This window comes from Hyperolius riggenbachi, unplaced genomic scaffold (assembly GCF_040937935.1).
Source record: "Hyperolius riggenbachi isolate aHypRig1 unplaced genomic scaffold, aHypRig1.pri scaffold_276, whole genome shotgun sequence".
In the NCBI taxonomy this organism is placed as follows: domain Eukaryota; kingdom Metazoa; phylum Chordata; class Amphibia; order Anura; family Hyperoliidae; genus Hyperolius; species Hyperolius riggenbachi.
In genome coordinates, this window is record NW_027152487.1 from 22305 (window position 1) to 44608 (window position 22304).

Consider the following 22304-nt stretch of genomic DNA (forward strand, 5'->3'; position numbering starts at 1 on the left):
AATAGCCGCTACACGCTTCCGCGTCTCTGCAGCGTGACTCCCCCTAACAGCTGGACGGTCAGTGGCTAGCGGCAGAATGGAGACTGAGGCAGCAGAACTGCTGACGGAGGCCACAACGTTACTCCCTCTCCTCTTGGCCTTGCTGACCCTCCACCGGCTGCCAGTGCCAGACATAGTACAAGATAATGTGTTGATGTCACACATGATGTGGGGTACTTGTTCTTTATTAATATTGGGCTTGGACTTTGGATAAAATCAGCATGGAGTGACAGACAGCAGAGTAGAAGAAGACACACTGACACTGCTCAGCAGCACAGCAGCACAGCAGCACAGCAGTAATCTGTAGTAACTAGTAGTACTACTCTCTCTAACAACTAACTACTAGCACTGCACTAACTACACAATAACACAGTAATCCTACCTATACTGTAGCTAGCTAAAGCTAATAGCAGGCCAGCAGCAGAAGGCCTGGACTGTGTGCACAGCACACACACAGACACAAAACCTAATTAGCAGCTGCTGCAACTGAAAGTCTGACTGACTGACACTGACAAATTACACAGGCTAGCTAACTATAACACAATATAACAATAGTGTAGTGAAGGTGTATTCACTCAAAAACACTGGGTTTAACAGTGTGCTAATGCACTTGCTTAGCCAAACAGCACTGGAGTTGTCTCTCAGTGTGCAGTCACAAGCAAGGACGATTTTCAACATGGCCCCCCTCCTTATATATGGGGGGGGGGGGGGGGGCTAGCCAGGGTTCCCCTCTGTGATTGGTTGCTTGGGCTTAGGCTGGAAGCCCTCTGATTGGCTCAATGACGTCATGGACATCATCTCCATGGTTATAGTACCCGGATTCAGATATCCGACCTTAGTATCCAACGGATTCCAGATTTTCAGATTGATATCCGCAATAACTCGGATAGCGCTATTCAGATTTGGCCCAGGTATCCGGAATCCGAAGCCAGTTTGGATAGTGAAAAAAGTTTGGATTATCTGGGTAACTCGGATATCCGAAATCTTGCTGAGCATCACTAATACCAGGGAGCCAATTTCAACGTGTCAGTCATATAGTTAATGATGATGATTTGAGAAATATGAGATTGGATGAGATGCAACAAAAGTTTGAAGAGAGAAATTACCCTTGGCAGGTGCTTAGTATAGGGCTATGCAGAGAATACAGTATCAGAGATCTCCAGCTGTTGGTCATCGGAGGGGTCATAGCAAGAGAGTTCCGTTTGTATCTCAGTACAATATACATTGTGAGAGAATCGCAGATGTTATACAAAAAAATTGATATATCCTTAAAGAGGCCTTTCTGAAGAGTTCCAGACTACTCCCCTTATGTCTTACAGACGTGCTCCCATGCTGAGGGACAAATTAGTTCACGCTGATTTAGGGTCCAAAATAACATATCCTATATCCAATCGCGCAAATGGTACTTATCCATGTTTGGGATGGGTTAGTTGTAATAGTGTTATTAGGGGTCAGGAAGTTAGACATCCTCATTTAGCCACCACATTTAAAATAAAGGGCCAATTTGATTGCAATTCCTGTGCGGTTTCCCATCTGGTCCCCTCGCATTGTGGGCGTATCCAGATTGAGGTCATCATCTACCCACAGGTGATTGGTCGGCGTCTCTAGTTGGCGTGGACGCAGCCGGTGTGTCTTCTCCGCCTCCTTCTACGCATAGATGGACGTTTCCAGTGTCTGCCCACATTTGCATGTTATGTAGTAAGTTCCCCATCAGGTTGGCCGCTGGCCGGACATAGTGAGAGGGGGTTGGTCGCCATAGGTGTAAAAGCAAATGTGATTGGTTAATTTCCATGTGCCATAACTATATAAAGCTGAATGTTCGAGATGGAATTTTAGACACTGACATACACTTGAAAAAGGAGGAACTCCCTCTGAAACATCATATATTAAGATGTCTGGAGTGTCTTTTTTGGTGCCGATCTTCACTACTTGCTAACAGATACTGGAGTCGGGGGTGCTGCTTGACTCACAAATCTGGCACATCACTGAGACGTCATAATAGGAGGGCTGTCTATTGGTACTTGAAAATAAACAAATCTGATTTTCTGTTTGTTGCTCCACCCCTTTTCTGAATTTAAACCCCAGTAACCCAATGACCAACTGTACCATATCTGAGGCTTGTGCCATTAATAGCGCAAGAATGGCAGCAATTAAATATTCCCCTTTAAAATCAATAGGCAAATTTAGATTGCCTTTTGTAGGCTCCACCCACCTTTCTGAATATTAATCTCAGTCACCCAGTGACCAACTGTGCAAAGTTTGAGAACCCTACCATTAGCAGTGTAAGAATGGCTGCAGTTTACATTTTCCCAGTGAAATTTGTCTCCGGCAACTGATGACCCAGGATTGCCCAGTTATGTATTTGGCTGGAGTTGGCTACTGCCCCTTTTTCTAACCCAAACACACAATTACTTAATGACCAAGTTTGTAAGCTTTGCAGTTTTTGTCATCAATAATTTTCATTGAAATGAAACAAATCTGATTGGCTGTTTGTGGCCCCACCCTCTTTTCTGAATTTGAATCCCAGTCACCCAAAGACCAACTGTACCTGGTTTGAGGCTTGTGCCATTAACAGTGCGAGAATGACAGCAATTAAATATTTCCCTTGATAATCAATAGGTGTATTTGATTGGCTTATGCAGGCTCCACCCACCTTTCTGAATATTATTCCCAGTCACCCAGTAACCAACTGTGCAAAGTTTGAGAACCCTGCCATTAACAGTGTAAGAATGGCTGCAGTTTACATTTTCCCAGTGAAATTTGTATTTGTCTCCGCCCCCTTTTTGGTTATGGGAATAAAAAGTATCCTATACTTTATTCCAGGTAATGTACTATGTGTGTGCCAAATTTCATTCAAATCTGTTCAGCCATTTTTGCGTGATCGTGTAACAAACAGCCAAACATCCGGATGTTCCCATTTCTAATACAATCAGGTTGAAAACAATATTTAAGCATTATCCATATGAAAGTGAATTTTAAATAGAGATGGCCCAAACCTCCTTTTTTAGTTTCGCAAACCGGGTTTGCGACTCTCCTGCAAAAGTTTGGTTTGCGCAAACTTTCGCGAACCGCAATAGACTTCAATGGGGAGGCGAAACTTTGAAAACTAGAAAAATTTATGCTGGCCACAAAAGTGATGGAAAAGATGTTTCAAGGTGTCTAACACCTGGAGGGGGGCATGGCGGAGTGGGATACATGCCAAAAGTCCCCGGGAAAAATCCGGATTGGACGCAAAGCAGCGTTTTAAGGGCAGAAATCACATTGAACTCTAAATTGCAGGCCTAAAGTGCTTTAAAACATCTTGCATGTGTATACATCAATCAGGTAGTGTAATTAGTGTACTGCTTCACACTGACACACCAAACTCACTGTGTAATGACCTGCAAAGCTGTTTGCGTTGTGACGGCCGTGCTGGACTGGTGCGCACCATGGCGAGATTTCCCTTCCTCACTCAGTGATGTCAGATAATGTCTGACTGCCTTAACAACTTTCAATGGTTCTTTCTCTACCACTGTTAAAGCTTACATCTATTTTTTTTTTAAATACTTGTCCTGCTAGCTGATCAGTACCTACAACGAGAATCTTTTAAGGAGGGCAAATCTGCCATTGTGAGTGACCACAGGTAATAGCCGGGAAATCAGGGTTCGATTCCGGTCCGGAGTGGGAGCCTAAGAAACGGCTACACCACCACACATCCAAGGAAGGCAGCATGCATGCTGTGGGCAAAGGAGCAGGAACGGCTACCACCACACATCATAGGAAGGCAGCAGGCATGGTATGCATGTCCCGAGGTAGTGACCAAAAACAACAATACAGGAGGACTTTCAAGGCCCTGCTGTATATGTGAGATGAATCAACTTTAACCACTTCCCGACCGCCCAACGCACAAAGGCGGCCGGAAAGTGGACCCCGCAAGGACCAGCTCATGCCCAGAGGCGGCGGTCCTTGTAGGGGCATGGGCGGAGCGATCGCGTCATTCGTGACGCAATCCTCCGCCGGCACCTGGCTCCGCCCCCCTTGCGCTGTAACCCGCCGGCCGTTCGGAAGCGCCGGCGGGTTACTAGCACCCGGATCGCTGCATACAAAGTGTATAATACACTTTGTAATGTTTACAAAGTGTATTATACAGGCTGCCTCCTGCCCTGGTGGTCCCAGTGTCCGAGGGACCACCAGGGCAGGCTACAGCCACCCTAGTCTGCACCCAAGCACACTGATTTCCCCCCCGCCCCCTGATCGCCCACAGCACCCCTCAGATGTCAATTCGCCTGTGCAATATTTACATCTGTTCTTCCCTGTAATAACCCACTGATCACCTCTCAATCACCTGTCAATCACCCATCAATCACCCCCTGTCACTGCCACCCATCAATCACCCCCTGGCACTGCCACCCATCAATCAGCCCCTAACCTGCCCCTTGCAGGCAATCTGATCACCCACCTACACCAATAGATCGCCTGCAGATCCGACATCAGATCACCTCCCAAGTGCAGTGTTTACATCTGTTCTCTATCCTAAACACCCACTAATTACCCATCAATCACCCATCAATCACCCCCTATCACCACCTGTCACTGTTACCCATCAGATCAGACTCTAATCTGCCCCTTGCGGGCACCCAATCACCCGCCTACACGCTCAGATTGCCCTCAGACCCCCCCTTATCAATTCACCAGTGCATTAGTTACATCTGTTCTTCCCTGTAATAACCCACTGATCACCTGTCAATCACCTGTCAATCACCCATCAATCACCCCCTGTCACTGCCACCCATCAATCACCCCCTGGCACTGCCACCCATCAATCAGCCCCTGTCACTGCCACCCATCAATCAGCCCCTAACCTGCCCCTTGCGGGCAATCTGATCACCCACCCACACCAATAGATCGCCCGCAGATCCGACATCAGATCACCTCCCAAGTGCATTGTTTACATCTGTTCTCTCCTCCAAACACCCACTAATTACCCATCAATCACCCCCTGTCACTGCTATCCATCAGATTAGACCCCTATCTGCCCCTAGGGCACTCAATCACCCGCCCACACCCTCAGAACGCCCTCAGACCCCAGCCCTGATCACCTCGCCAGTGCATTGCTTGCATCTATTCCCCCCTCTAATCACACCTTGAGACACTCATCAATCACCTCCTGTCACCCCCTAGCACACCTACCCATCAGATCAGGCCCTAATTTGCCCCGTGTGGGCTCCTGATCACTCGGCCAAACCCTCAGATCCCCCTCAGACCCCCTTCCGATTACCTCCCCAGTGCATTGATTGCATCTATTTTCCCCTCTAACCACCCCCTGAGACACCCATCAATCACCTCCTGTCACCCCCCTAGCACTCCTATCCATCAGATCAGGCCCAATACAACCTGTCATCTAAAAGGCCACCCTGCTTATGACCGGTTCCACAAAATTCGCCCCCTCATAGACCACCTGTCATCAAAATTTGCAGATGCTTATACCCCTGAACAGTCATTTTGAGACATTTGGTTTCCAGACTACTCACGGTTTGGGGCCCATAAAATGCCAGGACGGTATAGGAACCCCACAAGTGACCCCATTTTAGAAAAAAGACACCCCAATGTATTCTGTTAGGTGTTCATAGAAGATTTTATTTTTTGTCAAAAGTTAGCGGAAATTGATTTTTATTGTTTTTTTTTTTTCACAAAGTGTCATTTTTCACTAACTTGTGACAAAAAATAAAATCTTCTATGAACTTGCCATACACCTAACGGAATACCTTGGGGTGTCTTCTTTCTAAAATGGGGTCACTTGTGGGGTTCCTATACTGCCCTTGCATTTTAGGGGCCCTAAACCGTGAGGAGTAGTCTAGAAAACAAATGCCTCAAAATGACCTGTGAATAGAACGTTGGGCCCCTTAGCGCACCTAGGCTGCAAAAAAGTGTCACACATGTGGTATCGCCGTACTCAGGAGAAGTAGTATAATGTGTTTTGGGGTGTATTTTTACACATACCCATGCTGAGTGGGAGAAATATCTCTGTAAATGGACAATTGTGTGTAAAAAAAATCAAACAATTGTCATTTACAGAGATATTTCTCCCACCCAGCATGGGTATGTGTAAAAATACACCCCAAAACACATTGTACTACTTCTCCTGAGTACGGCGGTACCACATGTGTGTCACTTTTTTACACCCTAAGTGCGCTAAGGGGCCCAAAGTCCAATGAGTACCTTTAGGATTTTACAGGTCATTTTGCGACATTTGGTTTCAAGACTACTCCTCACGGTTTAGGGCCCCTAAAATGCCAGGGCAGTATAGGAACCCCACAAATGACCCCATTCTAGAAAGAAGACACCCAAAGGTATTCCGTTAGGAGTATGGTGAGTTCATAGAAGATTTTATTTTTTGTCACAAATTAGCGGAAAATGACACTTTGTGAAAAAAAACTATTGAAATCAATTTCCGCTAACTTGTGACAAAAAAGAAAAATCTTCTATGAACTCACCATACTCCTAACGGAATACCTTGGGGTGTCTTCTTTCTAAAATGGGGTCATTAGTGAGGTTCCTATACTGCCATGGCATTTTAGGGGCCCTAAACCGTGAGGAGTAGTCTTGAAACAAAAATGACCTGTGAAATCCTAAAGGTACTCATTGGACTTTGGGCCCCTTAGCGCAGTTAGGGTGTAAAAAAGTGCCACACATGTGGTATCGCCGTACTCAGGAGAAGTAGTATAATGTGTTTTGGGGTGTATTTTTACACATACCCATGCTGAGTGGGAGAAATATCTCTGTAAATGGACAATTGTGTGTAAAGAAAAATCAAACAATTGTCATTTACAGAGATATTTCTCCCACCCAGCATGGTTATGTGTAAAAATACACCTCAAAACACATTATACTACTTCTCCTGAGTACGGCGGTACCACATGTGTGGCACTTTTTTACACCCTAAGTGCGCTAAGGGGCCCAAAGTCCAATGAGTACCTTTAGGATTTCACAGGTCATTTTGCGACATTTGGTTTCAAGACTACTCCTCACGGTTTAGGGCCCCTAAAATGCCAGGGCAGTATAGGAACCCCACAAATGACCCCATTCTAGAAAGAAGACACCCAAAGGTATTCCATTAGGAGTATGGTGAGTTCATAGAAGATTTTATTTTTTGTCACAAGTTAGCGGAAAATGACACTTTGTGAAAAAAAAACTATTGAAATCAATTTCCGCTAACTTGTGACAAAAAAGAAAAATCTTCTATGAACTCACCATACTCCTAACGGAATACCTTGGGGTGTCTTCTTTCTAAAATGGGGTCATTAGTCGGGTTCCTATACTGCCCTGGCATTTTAGGGGCCCTAAACCGTGAGGAGTAGTCTTGAAACAAAAATGACCTGTGAAATTATAAAGGTACTCATTGGACTTTGGGCCCCTTAGCGCAGTTAGGGTGTAAAAAAGTGCCACACATGTGGTATCGCCGTACTCAGGAGAAGTAGTATAATGTGTTTTGGGGTGTATTTTTACACATACCCATGCTGGGTGGGAGAAATCTCTCTATAAATGGACAATTGTGTGTAAAAAAAATCAAACAATTGTCATTTATAGAGATATTTCTCCCACCCAGAATGGGTATGTGTAAAAATACACCCCAAAACACATTATACTACTTCTCCTGAGTACGGCAATACCACATGTGTGGCACTTTTGTGCAGCCTAACTGTGCTAAGGGGCCCAAAGTCCAATGAGCACCTTTAGGCAAATTAGCACCCCCCAAAATGCGAGGACAGTAAACACACCCCACAAATGACCCTATTTTGGAAAGTAGACACTTCAAGGTATTCAGAGAGGGGCATAGTGAGTCCGTGGCAGATTTCATTTTTTTTTTGTCGCAAGTTAGAAGAAATGGAAGCTTTTTTTTTTTTTTTTCTTTTGTCACAAAGTGTCATTTTCCGCTTACTTGTGACAAAAAATAATATCTTCTATGAACTCACTATGCCTCTCAGTGAATACTTTGGGATGTCTTCTTTCCAAAATGGGGTCATTTGGGGGGTATTTATACTATCCTGGAATTCTAGCCCCTCATGAAACATGACAGGGGGTCAGAAAAATCAGAGATGCTGGAAAATGGGAAAATTCACTTTTTGCACCATAGTTTGTAAACGCTATAACTTTTACCCAAACCAATAAATATAGGCTGAATGGGTTTTTTTTATCAAAAACATGTTTGTCCACATTTCTCGTGCTGCATGTATACAGAAATTTTACTTTATTTGAAAAATGTCAGCACAGAAAGTTAAAAAAATATTTTTTTTGACAAAATTCATGTCTTTTTTGATGAATATAATAAAAAGTAAAAATCGCAGCAGCAATCAAATAGCACCAAAAGAAAGCTTTATTAGTGATAAGAAAAGGAGCCAAAATTCATTTAGGTGGTAGGTTGTATGAGCGAGCAATAAACCGTGAAAGCTGCAGTGGTCTGAATGGAAAAAAAGGGTCTGGTCCTTAAGGGGGGTAAAGCCCACGGTCCTCAAGTGGTTAAATTCTTTAATGAGAATCTGTTATGGAGGGCAAGTCTGCCATCCATTCAAGTGAAAAGTATGCACTGACTGCCAGGTATAATACAATGTGCAGTCACAGTTGCAGTGAAAGGTATGCACTGACTGGTATAATAATACAATGTGCAGTCACACAGATCCAGTGAAAGGTATGCAGTAACTGCAAACAGCTGTTTGTGTATAGAGATGGGTCGAACGGTTCGCCGGCGAACGGTTCCAGGCGAACTTTGGGTGGTTCGCCTTCGCCAGCGAAGTTCGATTTGCCCCATAATACCCTATGAGGGTCAACTTTGACCCTCTGCATCACAGTCAGCAGGCGCATTGTAGCCAATCCGGCTATACTAAGCCCTGGAGCCCCACCAGGGCTTAGTATATAAGGCAGGCTCCGGCGGTCATTAGCCTCACTCGTGTGCCTGCTAGAGACAGAATAGGGACAGCTGCTGCAGACCTGTTCTCCTAGGGACAGATTAGTCAGGCTCTTGCCTTCTTAGCTTGCTTAGCGGTAACAGTAAATTCGGGTAACAGTAAAAAAGGGCGCAGGAGGCTAGTGGACAAATCGGGTGCCGCCATTCACTCCCATAATAAATATCGTTTAATGGGCGCCCGATAGGAAAAAAGGGCGCCGGAGAAAAATAACGTTTTAAAAGCGGCGCCCGGAGACTTAATGTTTTATTACTGCTTCTCATGATTACACATTATTTAATGATTTATACATTTTTTATTATTATTTTTAAACGAAAAACAGTACAATATTTTTTTTCAAACATTATTTTTAAACGAAAAACAGTAAAATTTTTTTTTTTTTACATTATTTTTAAACGAAAAAACCGCACAATATGTTTTTGAAACGTTATTAATGCTTATCACAGGGGGGTCTTAGGTTTAGGCACCAACAGGGGGGTCTTAGGTTTAGGCACCAACAGGGGGGTCTTAGGTTTAGGCACCAACAGGGGGGTCTTAGGTTTAGGCACCAACAGGGGGGTCTTAGGTTTAGGCACCAACAGGGGGGTCTAGGGGGTTAGGGGTAGGTACAGGGAGGGTTACTTAGTAATTTTTTTTTTAAACGTTATTATACGTTTCACTATTTAAACGAAAGATTAACGTTTTTACAATTGCCGATTTAATGCACATTATTTAATGATTTATAACTTTATAAAACATTAATTTTAAACGAAATACAGTACAATACATTTTTAAACGTTATCCATGCTTATCGTTTAAAACCCCGCGCTCTTTTTTCCCAGCGCCCCTTTTTAACGTACGCGTAAATTCGGGCGCCTGAGGCAAGTGGACAAATCGGGCGCCGCCATTCACTCCCATAATAAATATCGTTTAATGGGCGCCCGACAGGAAAAAAGGGCGCTGGAGAAAAATAACGTTTTATAAGCGGCGCCCGGAGACTTTTACTGTTTTATAACTGCTTCTCATGATTACACATTATTTTATGATTTATAATTTTTTAAACATTATTTTTAAACGAAAAACAGTACAATCTTTTTTAAAACATTATTTTTAAACAAAAAACAGCACAATATTTTTTTCACACGTTATTAATGCTTATCACAGGGGGGTCTTAGGTTTAGGCACCAACAGGGGGGTCTTAGGTTTAGGCACCAACAGGGGGGTCTTAGGTTTAGGCACCACCAGGGGGGTCTTAGGTTTAGGCACCAACAGGGGGGTCTTAGGTTTAGGCACCAACAGGGGGGTCTTAGGTTTAGGCACCAACAGGGGGGTCTTAGGTTTAGGCACCACCAGGGGGGTCTTAGGTTTAGGCACCAACAGGGGGGTCTTAGGTTTAGGCACCAACAGGGGGGTCTTAGGTTTAGGCACCAACAGGGGGGTCTTAGGTTTAGGCACCAACAGGGGGGTCTAGGGGTTAGGGGTAGGTACAGGGAGGGTTACTTAGTAATTTTTTTTAAACGTTATTATACGTTTCACTTTTTAAACGGAAGATTAACGTTTTTACAATTGCCGATTTCATGCACATTATTTAATGATGTATAACTTTATAAAACATTCATTTTAAACGAAATACAGTACAATATATTTTTAAACATTATTTATGCTTATCGTTTAAAACCCCGCACCCTTTTTTCCCAGCGCCCCTTTTTAACGTACGCTGCTTAGCTGAATCTTATTGCTATAATAACGCCCCAGAAAAGCTCTTTTCAGAGCTCATCCTGCTCGTTGGGATCATTTTTTTTTCTGTGTTTGAAACTGACACTTGTGTTGTTTAGACAGCATTGCTAATTCATACTGTGTGTCCCACTGCCAGCAGCAGCAGCAGCACATTCAGTGACTACCTGTGTGTGTGTGAGACACTTGTGTTGCTTAGACAGCATTGCTAATTTATACTGTGTGTGTCCCACTGCCAGCAGCAGCAGCAGCACATTCAGTGACTACTACCTGTGTGTGTGAGACACTTGTGTTGCTTAGACAGCATTGCTAATTCATAATGTGTGTGTCCCACTGCCAGCAGCCCACCAGCACCAGCACCAGCATTCAGCACATTCAGCAGCACATTCAGTGACTACCTGTGTGTGTGACAGGGAGCTGCACATTGTACTACCTACCCAGTACTGCATTTACCTACTACTAGTACCTGTTGTGTTTAGTTAACCCACCTCATCACTGCATACACCTACGTTTGTGTTGAGTGAACCCACCTCGCTGCACATAACTACCTTTTGTGTTGAGTGAACTTGCCTCACTGCATATCTACCTTTTCTGTAGAGTGAACTCACCTCACTGCATGTAACTACCTTTGTGTTGAGTGAACTCAGCTGACTGCATCTAACTACCTGTTGTGTTCAGTGAACTCACCTCACTGCATATATAACTACCTTTGGGTTGAGTGAACTCACCTCACTGCATATAGCTACCTTTTGTGTTCAGTGAACTCACCTCACTGCATATATAACTACCTTTGGGTTGAGTGAACTCACCTCACTGCATATAGCTACCTTTTGTGTTCAGTGAACTCACCTCACTGCATATATAACTACCTTTGGGTTGAGTGAACTCACCTCACTGCATATACCTAGCTTCCCCCCGAGATGGACAAAATGGACAAACCAGGTAGAGGAAGAGGTAGAGGCAGACCCAAAGGAAGGCCACCTGGCACTGGCAGGTCTGTGTGAGGTGGTGTTGCTGTGATTTCGTGCGGACCTGGCCCAAAGTACAGTGCTCAGAAGAAGGCACGTGCCATCACTTTCCAAAATTGTGAGGACGTGCTTGAGTATTTAACACAGAACACCTCATCTTCCGCAGCCACCAGCGCTACAACAAGCACCACATCCGCTGAATTTGACACTTCGCAGGAGTTATTTGGTGGTGGTGGTGAAATCACTGATTCACAGCCACTACTGCAACAACAAGAAGAAGGCGCAGGCACACCACCTCATACGTCTGAGTTAGGTGGCGATAGTATGGACGTAACGTGTGAGGAGGGGCATGATGAACCACCTGAAGTTGGTGCAGTTGAGGAGGTGTCTGAGGAAAGCGAAGCTGGGCAGGAGGATTATGATGACGATTATACGGATGCCACGTATGTTCCCAATAGAGGAGATGACCAGGGGGACAGTTCAGAGGGGGAGCCAGAGAGGAGTAGGAGTAGACGACTACACACTGTTCTCTCTGCCTCCAAACATTGAGCTGTGGAAAGCCCAACACACACGTAGGGACAAGTGCCTTACGAAGGCACCTGGAGAAAAGGCACAAACAGCTATGGGAAGAACACCTGAGGAAAAGCAGCACCCCTCAAAAGACAAGCCACCCTCCTTCTCCTCTTCCTCCTTCAGGTGCATCGTCTTCATCCGCTTTCTCCCTTGAACCTTCACAGCCACCCTCCTTCACACCGCCTCTGCCCTTGAGCGGTTCCTGCTCCTCTGCCCACAGCAGTAGCCAGGTGTCCGTGAAGGAAGTCTTTGAGTGGAAGAAGCCAATTTCGGCCAGTCACCCTCTTGTCCGGCGTCTGACAGCTGGTGTGGCGGAACTATTAGCTCGCCAGCTATTACCATACAAGCTGGTGGAGTCAGAGGCTTTCCGTAAATTTGTGGCCATTGGGACACCCCAGTGGAAGATACCAGGCCGCACTTATTTTTCACGAAAGGCCATACCCAAACTGTACCGTGCAGTTCACAAGCAAGTGGTGTCATCTATTGCGAAGAGCGTTGGGTCAAGGGTCCACCTGACCACGGATGCCTGGTCTGCCAAGCACGGCCGGGGCCGCTACATTATGTACACAGCCCATTGGGTCAACCTGGGGCCCGATGGCAGCAAGCAGGGAGTACGTGGCTGCGCAGCGGACCGACTTGTCACACCTCCACGGCTTGCAGGCAGGCCTCCTGCCACCTCCTCTCCTTCTCCTCCAGCTACATCCTCTTCGTTGTCAACCTCCTCCTCCTCCTTGGCTGAGTGTCAGTTGAACTCTAGCGGTGCTGCCATCTCCTCTTCCTCTCCAGCTACACAGCCCCATCTCCCCAGAGCCTACGCTGCATGCCAGGTACGACAATGTCACGCAATTTTAGACATGTCTTGCCTCAAAGCGGAGAGTCACACTGGAGCAGCTCTCCTGGCTGCTCTTAACAAACAGGTGGAGCAATGGCTGACCCTGCACCAGCTGGAGATCAGCAACGTGGTGTGTGACAACGGCAGCAATCTCCTTTCCGCTTTGAATTTGGGAAAGCTGACACATGTACCCTGCATGGCACATGTGCTGAATCTGGTCGTGCAAAGATTTGTCTCAAAGTACCCAGGCTTAGAGGACGTCCTGAAGCAGACCAGGAAGTTGTGTGGGCATTTCAGGCGGTCTTATACGGCCATGGCACGCTTCGCGGACATTCAGCGGAAAAACAACTTGCAGGTGAGACGCTTGATATGCGATTGCCCAACTCGCTGGAATTCCACCCTGCTCATGTTCTCTCGCCTGCTAGACCAGGAGAAAGCTGTCACCCAGTACCTGTACAACTACAGTAGAAGGACACAATCTGGGAAGATGGGAATGTTGTGGCCCAACAGCTGGACACTGATGCGAAATGCATGCAGGACCATGCGGCCGTTTGAGGAGGTGACCAACCTGGTGAGTCGCGCTGAAGACACCATCAGCGACTTGATCCTCTACGCTTACTTCTTGGAGCGTGCCGTGCGTAGAGTGGTGGATGAAGCTGTGGAGGAGTGGGAACAGGAACAGCTATGGCAGGAGGACTCGCGGGAACGACTTTCATCCGAACCACATGTTTCCTCGACACCTGCGGCACCAGAGGAAGAAGAGGAGTCGTGTGGGGAAGGAGAGGAGTCAGACTCGGATGACGATTATGAGGAAGGTGTTTCTGTGGAGGAGGAAGAGGCGGCGGCGGCGGCGGCAGAAGAACAACCGCAGCAGCCGTTACAGGGGGCTTCTGCTGCTCCACGTTCCCGTGGTATTGTTCGGGGCTGGGGGAGGAAGAGGAGTTGCATGACGTCACTGTGGAAGAGCAAGAGGAGATGGAGAGTACGTCTGGATCCGACTTTGTGCAGATGGCCTCTTTCATGTTGTCCAGCCTGTTGAGGGACCCCCGTATCAAAAAACTACCATCTACAGTTTTAAACAATTGAAAAATACAACAATCTACAGTTTTAAACAATTGAAAAATACAACCACCTACAGTTTTAAACAATTGAAAAATACAACCATCTACAGTTTCAAACAATTTAAAAATACAACCATCTACATTTTAAAACAATTTAAAAATGCAACCATCTACAGTTTCAAACAATTTAAAAATACAACCATCTATAGTTTCAAACAATTGAAAAAAATGGCAAAAAACTTGCCCTCCGTAAAACATTCTTGGCAAATGCTTTCGACTTGGTTTGTCTTCCGCTAGGTCAAGGGTCCATCTGACCACAGATGCCTGGTCTGCAAAGCATGGTCAGGGCAGGTACAGCATGGGTCTCAGCAGGCTCCCACTTCGGGCCAGAATCCAACCTTCATGCCCCGCCCATTACCCGTGGTGACAATGTCAGACTTGCCCGCCTCCATATGATTCTCGTGAAAGGAATGTGGTGTCATCTTTGCCCACCATAACTGGTTCTCATTAAAGGATTTAAAGTACATTCATTTCAAATACGGCAAGCCCTCGATAGTCCTCCTGTATTGTTATTTTTGGTCACTACCTCGAGGCGGGCATGCCTGCCTGCTGCCCTCCTAACCTGGATGTGTGGTGGGAGCCATTTGTTAAGCTACAACTCCGGACATGAATCACACCAGGAAGGGTTCCCCCGCCATTAGCCATGGTCAGTGGTCACGATGGCAGACTTGACCTCCATAACAGATTCTCGCCGGAGACCAACCTGGTGAATCGCAGTGAAGGCACCATCAGACTTGCCCTCCATAACGGATTCCCGTTAAAGGATTTAAAGTTGATTCATTACAATTAGGGCCTCAAAAGGTCCTCCTGAGTCCTGTATTGTCATTTTTGGTCACTACCTCGGGGCGGGCGTGCATGCCTGCCTGCTGCCCTCCTTGCCTGGATGTGTGGTGGTAGCCGTTTCTTAGGCTCCAACTCCGGAACACAATACAACCATCTACAGTTTCAAACAATTTAAAAATACAACCATCTACATTTTAAAACAATTTAAAAATGCAACCATCTACAGTTTCAAACAATTTAAAAATACAACCATCTATAGTTTCAAACAATTGAAAAAAATGGCAAAAAACTTGCCCTCCGTAAAACATTCTTGGCAAATGCTTTCGACTTGGTTTGTCTTCCGCTAGGTCAAGGGTCCATCTGACCACAGATGCCTGGTCTGCAAAGCATGGTCAGGGCAGGTACAGCATGGGTCTCAGCAGGCTCCCACTTCGGGCCAGAATCCAACCTTCATGCCCCGCCCATTACCCGTGGTGACAATGTCAGACTTGCCCGCCTCCATATGATTCTCGTGAAAGGAATGTGGTGTCATCTTTGCCCACCATAACTGGTTCTCATTAAAGGATTTAAAGTACATTCATTTCAAATACGGCAAGCCCTCGATAGTCCTCCTGTATTGTTATTTTTGGTCACTACCTCGAGGCGGGCATGCCTGCCTGCTGCCCTCCTAACCTGGATGTGTGGTGGGAGCCATTTGTTAAGCTACAACTCCGGACATGAATCACACCAGGAAGGGTTCCCCCGCCATTAGCCATGGTCAGTGGTCACGATGGCAGACTTGACCTCCATAACAGATTCTCGCCGGAGACCAACCTGGTGAATCGCAGTGAAGGCACCATCAGACTTGCCCTCCATAACGGATTCCCGTTAAAGGATTTAAAGTTGATTCATTACAATTAGGGCCTCAAAAGGTCCTCCTGAGTCCTGTATTGTCATTTTTGGTCACTACCTCGGGGCGGGCGTGCATGCCTGCCTGCTGCCCTCCTTGCCTGGATGTGTGGTGGTAGCCGTTTCTTAGGCTCCAACTCCGGAACACAATACAACCATCTACAGTTTCAAACAATTTAAAAATACAACCATCTACATTTTAAAACAATTTAAAAATGCAACCATCTACAGTTTCAAACAATTTAAAAATACAACCATCTATAGTTTCAAACAATTGAAAAAAATGGCAAAAAACTTGCCCTCCGTAAAACATTCTTGGCAAATGCTTTCGACTTGGTTTGTCTTCTGCTGGGTCAAGGGTCCATCTGATCACAGATGCCTGGTCTGCAAAGCACGGTCAGGGCAGCTACAGCATGGGTCTCAGCAGGCTCCCACTTCGGGCCGGAATCCAACCTTCATTCCCCGCCCATTACCCGTGGTGACAAACAATGGCAGACTTGCCCGCCATAATGGATTCCCGCTAAAGGATTTAAAGTTGATTCTTTACAATTAGGGCCTCAAAAGTCCTCTTGAGTCCTGTATTGTTATTTTTGGTCACTACCTCGGGGCGGGCGTGCATGCCTGACTGCTGCCCTCCTTGGATGTGTAGTGGTAGCCGTTGCTCAGGCTCCACACCGGATTCCATCCCTCATTCCCCGGCCATTACCCGGGGTCACAAATGGCAGACTTGCCCACCTCCATATGATTCTTGTGAAAGGAATGTGGTGTCATCTTTGCCCGCCATAACTGGTTCTTGTCTTGTTAAAGGATTTAAAGTACATTCATTTCAAATACACAGCAGGGCCTCGAAAGTCCTCCTCCTGTATTGTTATTTTTGGTCACTACCTCGGGGCGGGCGTGCATGCCTGCCTGCTGCCCTCCTTGGATGTGTAGTGGTAGCCGTTGCTCAGGCTCCACACCGGATTCAAACCCTCATTCCCCGGCCATTACCCGGGGTCATAATGCCAGACTTGCCCGCCTCCATAGGATTCTCATTGTAGCGGTACTGAGCAAGTACACAGCAAGTAGAAAATGTAATTTAAAAACAAAACGTAAGCTTTTTAACAATGCCATGGAAAGTTGAGAAGGCAGTCACACATTACCTGACATCACTGACTGAGGAAGAGCATTCTCGCCATGTTGCGCAGTAGTCCAGCATGGCCGTCACTAAACAAACAGCTGGTAACTTGCGGTGCGTTACACAGTTAGTTTGGCGCGTCAGTGTGAAGCAGTACTCTAATTACACTACCTGATTGATGTATACACATGCAAGATGTTTTAAAGCACGTTAGGCCTGCAATTTAGCATTCAATGTGATTTCTGCCCTTAAAATGCTGTTTTGCGTCACATCCAGATTTTTCCCCGGGACTTTTGGCGTGTATCCCACTCCGGCATGCCCCCCTCCAGGTGTTAGACCCCTTGAAACATGTTTTCCATCACTTTTGGGGCCAGCATAATTTTTTCGATTTTTCAAAGTTCTCCTCCCCATTGAAGTCTATTGCCTTCCGCGGAAGTTCGCGAACCCGGTTCGCGAACCTAAAATCGGAGGTTCGGCCCATCACTATTTGTGTAGTGACGGCCGTGCTGGACTGGTGCGCACCATGATGAGAGTGCAGGTGATGGCGGCTTTCCAACCCATATGGTCGCCGGGCTGAGGTAGCTGAATGACAGAATAGTGACTGTCCAGCTGATCAAATTTGGTCTGTCCACAATGAAGCAACGACCTTATTATCTTTGGTGTGCCACCCCCCGAGACACTCATATAGCCGGCGGTCATTGCTTCATTGTGATATGCAAGCCCCTTCACTGCGGCAAGGTAATGATCACGAATGGGAATGGGAACATGTACATGCCTTTTGTTTTGTTGTTGCAGCCGCAGTGCAGCCAAAAAAAATAGGCAGGCATGTACACACACTAGAAAAATTAGTATAGCGGCCGCTGCTAGCAGCGGCCTAAAAAATTCAGGAACCCGCTTGGGATCCTGAACCCTGTTGATGGTGGCAGAGAAGGCAGTCAAGTGGCCTGTGGGCAGAGGTGCCTTGTGGGGAGCGACTTAGTCTGGGGGCAGGCAGCCAGTCACACGGCGTGCAGGCAGAGATGCTGTATGTGGGGTCTGACTTAGTCTTCAGGTGGGCAGCAGCCCTCCGGGATCCATGCCTCATTCATTTTGATAAAAGTTAGGTACTGAACACTTTTGTGACTTAGGCGACTTCTCTTCTCAGTGACAATGCCTCCAGCTGCGCTGAAGGTCCTTTCTGACAGGACGCTCGAGGCAGGGCAAGACAGAAGTTGGATGGCAAATTGGGACAGCTCTGGCCACAGGTCAAGCTTGCGCACCCAGTAGTCCAAGGGTTCATCGCTGCTCACAGTGTCTACATCCACACTTAACCCTTTCCACTCGGAGTTCTTTCCTAAAGGTAGTAATTTCTGCTCGGAGTTTTTTTTTAACAGAAATGTGATCTCCCTCTTACTCTCTCTCCCATTTTAACATGGAACGTAACATAGTAACATGGTATATCTTATTTTAAAGAACACATTATAACATTTAATTTTATACCTTATTTGGACAGTTTGGCATCTTCTATTGGCTGGTAGCAGGGTAGAAAGTCAAGGTGTGGTAAACTGTAAAACAGTTTCCTGGGTGTAATCCTGGCCTGCGTGAGCAAGTTTCGCAATAATAGGTGGTTTTATGCCTGCCACCGGTGTCTTACTGCCCCTACACACAACGCAATCTTTGGTATTTTGATCGGGCATATTAGCAATAAAATACTGGCTACTATTTACACTCTCCCCCAGTCCATTACATAGAGTGCCCATAATTCTCTATACAACTTTGCAAGAAATTTGCAATGTAATCTGCAAAGAATCTGCAAGGATCAGCACAAAGGAATCTGCAATAAACAGTGGCGGCTCCAGGATTTTTTTTAGGGGGTGCTATGCAGGTGCTGGACCAATTTCTGGGGGAGCTGACGACCTGCGGCGCGCGAAGCGCGCCGCGGCAAAAAATGGGTGTGGCTACAACCTGCGAAAAAATGGGCGTGGTCATGACCGGATGAGGGCGGGGCTAACTGTAATTTAAAGTGAACCCAGGGTGAGATTGATATGGTGGCTGCCATATTTATTTCCTTTTAAACAATACTAGTTGCCTGGCAGCCCTGCTGATCTATTTGGCTGTAGTAGTGAACTGAATTACACCAGAAACAAGCCATGCAGCTAATCTTGTCAGTTCTGACAATATTGTCAGAAACCCCTGACCTGCTGCATGCTTGTTCAGGGTCTATGGTTGAAAGAATAAGAGGCAGAGGACCAGCACGGCAGCCAGGCAACTGGTATTGCTTAAAGGGAGATAAATATGGCAGCCTCAATATTATTCTCACCTCGGGTTCCCTTTAAAAGTGCAACGCAAAGACAGAGGGCCCAAGTTTTGGTGACCCTTTTCCCAGAAAATTCACATAATTGTGCAGGTTTTCTCAAGAAAATACACGTAATGTGAGCAGATTTTAACAAAAAACACGTCCAATGACCCCAATATGCACAATCGTTATCAGATATGGCCCCAATATGCACAATCGGTAGCAGATATGACCAGGGCCGGATTTGTACTTTTTACCGCCCTAGGCCAACTATCACCAGCCGCCCCATGACCAACAGCAATTCCCCCTCCCCCCCCCCCCCCCAACACTGCCAATCTCCGCCCCTGTCCTTCTTTGAAGTGAAGTAGTGAACCGGAACTCATTTTTTAAAACTTGTGTACCCATTATCAGGTTAAAGAGTAGTTGTTTCACATAGATCCCATAACTATCTGACTGATTCCTCAGTGTGATTACAGCAGAGCACTCCTTCTCCTCCTACCTAGTTTTTCTAGTGATGCATCAGCCACATAAATGGATCTGGTCTCTGAAGTTTTCCAATGGCCTGAAGACTGTTTGTGACGAGTCACTGTGACAAGAGCATGTTCAGGCCAATGAAAAGCTGCACAGATCAGGTCCATTTATATGTGATGAGTCAGCCATGTCACTGGGAAGGAGACTATAGACATCTCACTTTAAATGTTGCCCTTTGCTGCAGCCAAACACCTCCCTACACACACACAGAGCGTCATGGGGCCCTAGCGCAGTACCACTGCATGGCCTATTTCCACCACAGCCCTACTTATAAAGGAATACCTGGGGAGGGGGAAGTGCCCTGGGAAGATCAGATCCAGCTCCCAGCAGTCTATCAGATCCTTTGCTTTACTTCTGATTCTCTCCATGGTGCCGCTTTCACATCCAAAAGATCCAGCTACTGCACATGTACGGGCCTGTCTGCACACCTACTCGATCATACCTTATGGCCAGGAGCGGTTTGCAAATGCTCCTGGCTATGGGGGCGTGATTGAGGAGGCACCCAGATGGGCCCACGCATGTGCAGTAGCATTCGACACTGGGTGACTATCAGATGTTTTGGAGGGGCCAGTGGTACTCTGGAGGAGGTCCGAATTACAGCAAGTTAGGGACCTGATAGACTGGGGGCCTGGAAGAAGCCCCAGGGAAGAAAATCTGAACCAGCCCAAATCCGTGTTCAATTAAAGTGAGCCTTTTGCTGCAGCCTAGCCCTTCTTCCCCACAGACCCCCCTTCAGCCAGAAACCCCCCCCCCCCCCCCCTCCATTAAACATGCCTTAAAGGAAACCTAAACTGAAAGGAGTGTAGAATCTGTCATATTCATTACTTTTAAAAAAGATCAGTTGTTTCTAGTGCAATGCTATAGCCTGGGTACATAGTCACACAACTGCAGCAAGCATGCAGCCAGTGAAAGCAGATGGGAGTAAGAAAACCTGGTCTGCATGCTTGTTATACCTGAACATAATATCTGAGGCACAGATAAAACAACACAACAGCCAGGAACATGTTAAAATCAGACAGACCTCTGCCTCGAGTCCCTGGCAATTCCCACACATCCCCCCACACCATTCCAGCACAGGCAGACTGCTAATAACATACACTCGCCCACATGCACACAGTTAGTTCAATTTGCAGAGCGTCCCTCTCACCAGATGTGGAGAAGATAAGCCTGACGCTCCGGTCTCCTCCACGTGAAGCTTCAGGGGGAGGGAAGGTGAAGAAGCCAACAAATCACCAGCCAAAACACCAGCCAGTCTGGATCGAAACTGGAGATGCATGGATGCTGCCCTGCACATCTGTGTGCGTTATCCTTGCTGACTGCTTCCGTTCTTGAAGTAATCCCGAAGAGGGAGGCCCCGCTCTGTGTGTGCCTCTGTGCATTTGGACTGGTCCATGGGCTTCCGATGCGCCTCTGCATTCTAACGATGTCTCTTAGCAGCTTCCCTGCCTCGCCACCGCGGAGTTCTTTCTTCCCCCTGCCGCTGCCTACCACGTGTGCTTTCATCCCCATTAGCTTGTTAGTCACACATGCCTGCCTCACTTCCTGCAGCCGCTGCTGCTATCTGTAAACTTATGCAAGGCGGCTCTGGAAGGACCAGGTCTGACTGCCTCTTGTTGGCTGCTGCTTCCATCTGCAATGTGGAGGAGTCAGGACTGAATCGGCATAATATTTAGTGCGGTCGGTGATCTTGTTTGCTGTATACAAATGCCTCTTGCCCATCAGCCGCCCTACACAAAGTTGATTTTTCTGCCGCCCTAGGCCATGGCCTAGTTGGCCTAGCCAGAAATCCGGCCCTGGATATGACCCCAATATGCACAATCGGTAGCAGATATGGTCCCAATATGCACAATCGGTAGCAGATATGGTCCCAATATGCACAATCGGTAGCAGATATGGTCCCAATATGCACAATCGGTAGCAGATATGGTCCCAATATGCACAATCGGTAGCAGATATGGTCCCAATATGCACAATCGGTAGCAGATATGGTCCCAATATGCAAAATCGGTAGCAGATATGGTCCCAATATGCACAATCGGTGGCAGATATGGTCCCAATATGCACAATCGGTGGCAGATATGGTCCCAATATGCACAATCGGTGGCAGATATGGTCCCAATATGCACAATCGGTGGCAGATATGGTCCCAATATGCACAATCGGTGGCAGATATGGTCCCAATATGCACAATCGGTGGCAGATATGGTCCCAATATGCACAATCGGTGGCAGATATGGTCCCAATATGCACAATCGGTGGCAGATATGGTCCCAATATGCACAATCGGTGGCAGATATGGTCCCAATATGCACAATCGGTGGCAGATATGGTCCCAATATGCACAATCGGTGGCAGATATGGTCCCAATATGCACAATCGGTAGCAGATATGACCCCAATATGCACAATCGGTAGCAGATATGACCCCAATATGCACAATCGGTAGCAGATATGACCCCAATATGCACAATCGGTAGCAGATATGACCCCAATATGCACAATCGGTAGCAGATATGACCCCAATAT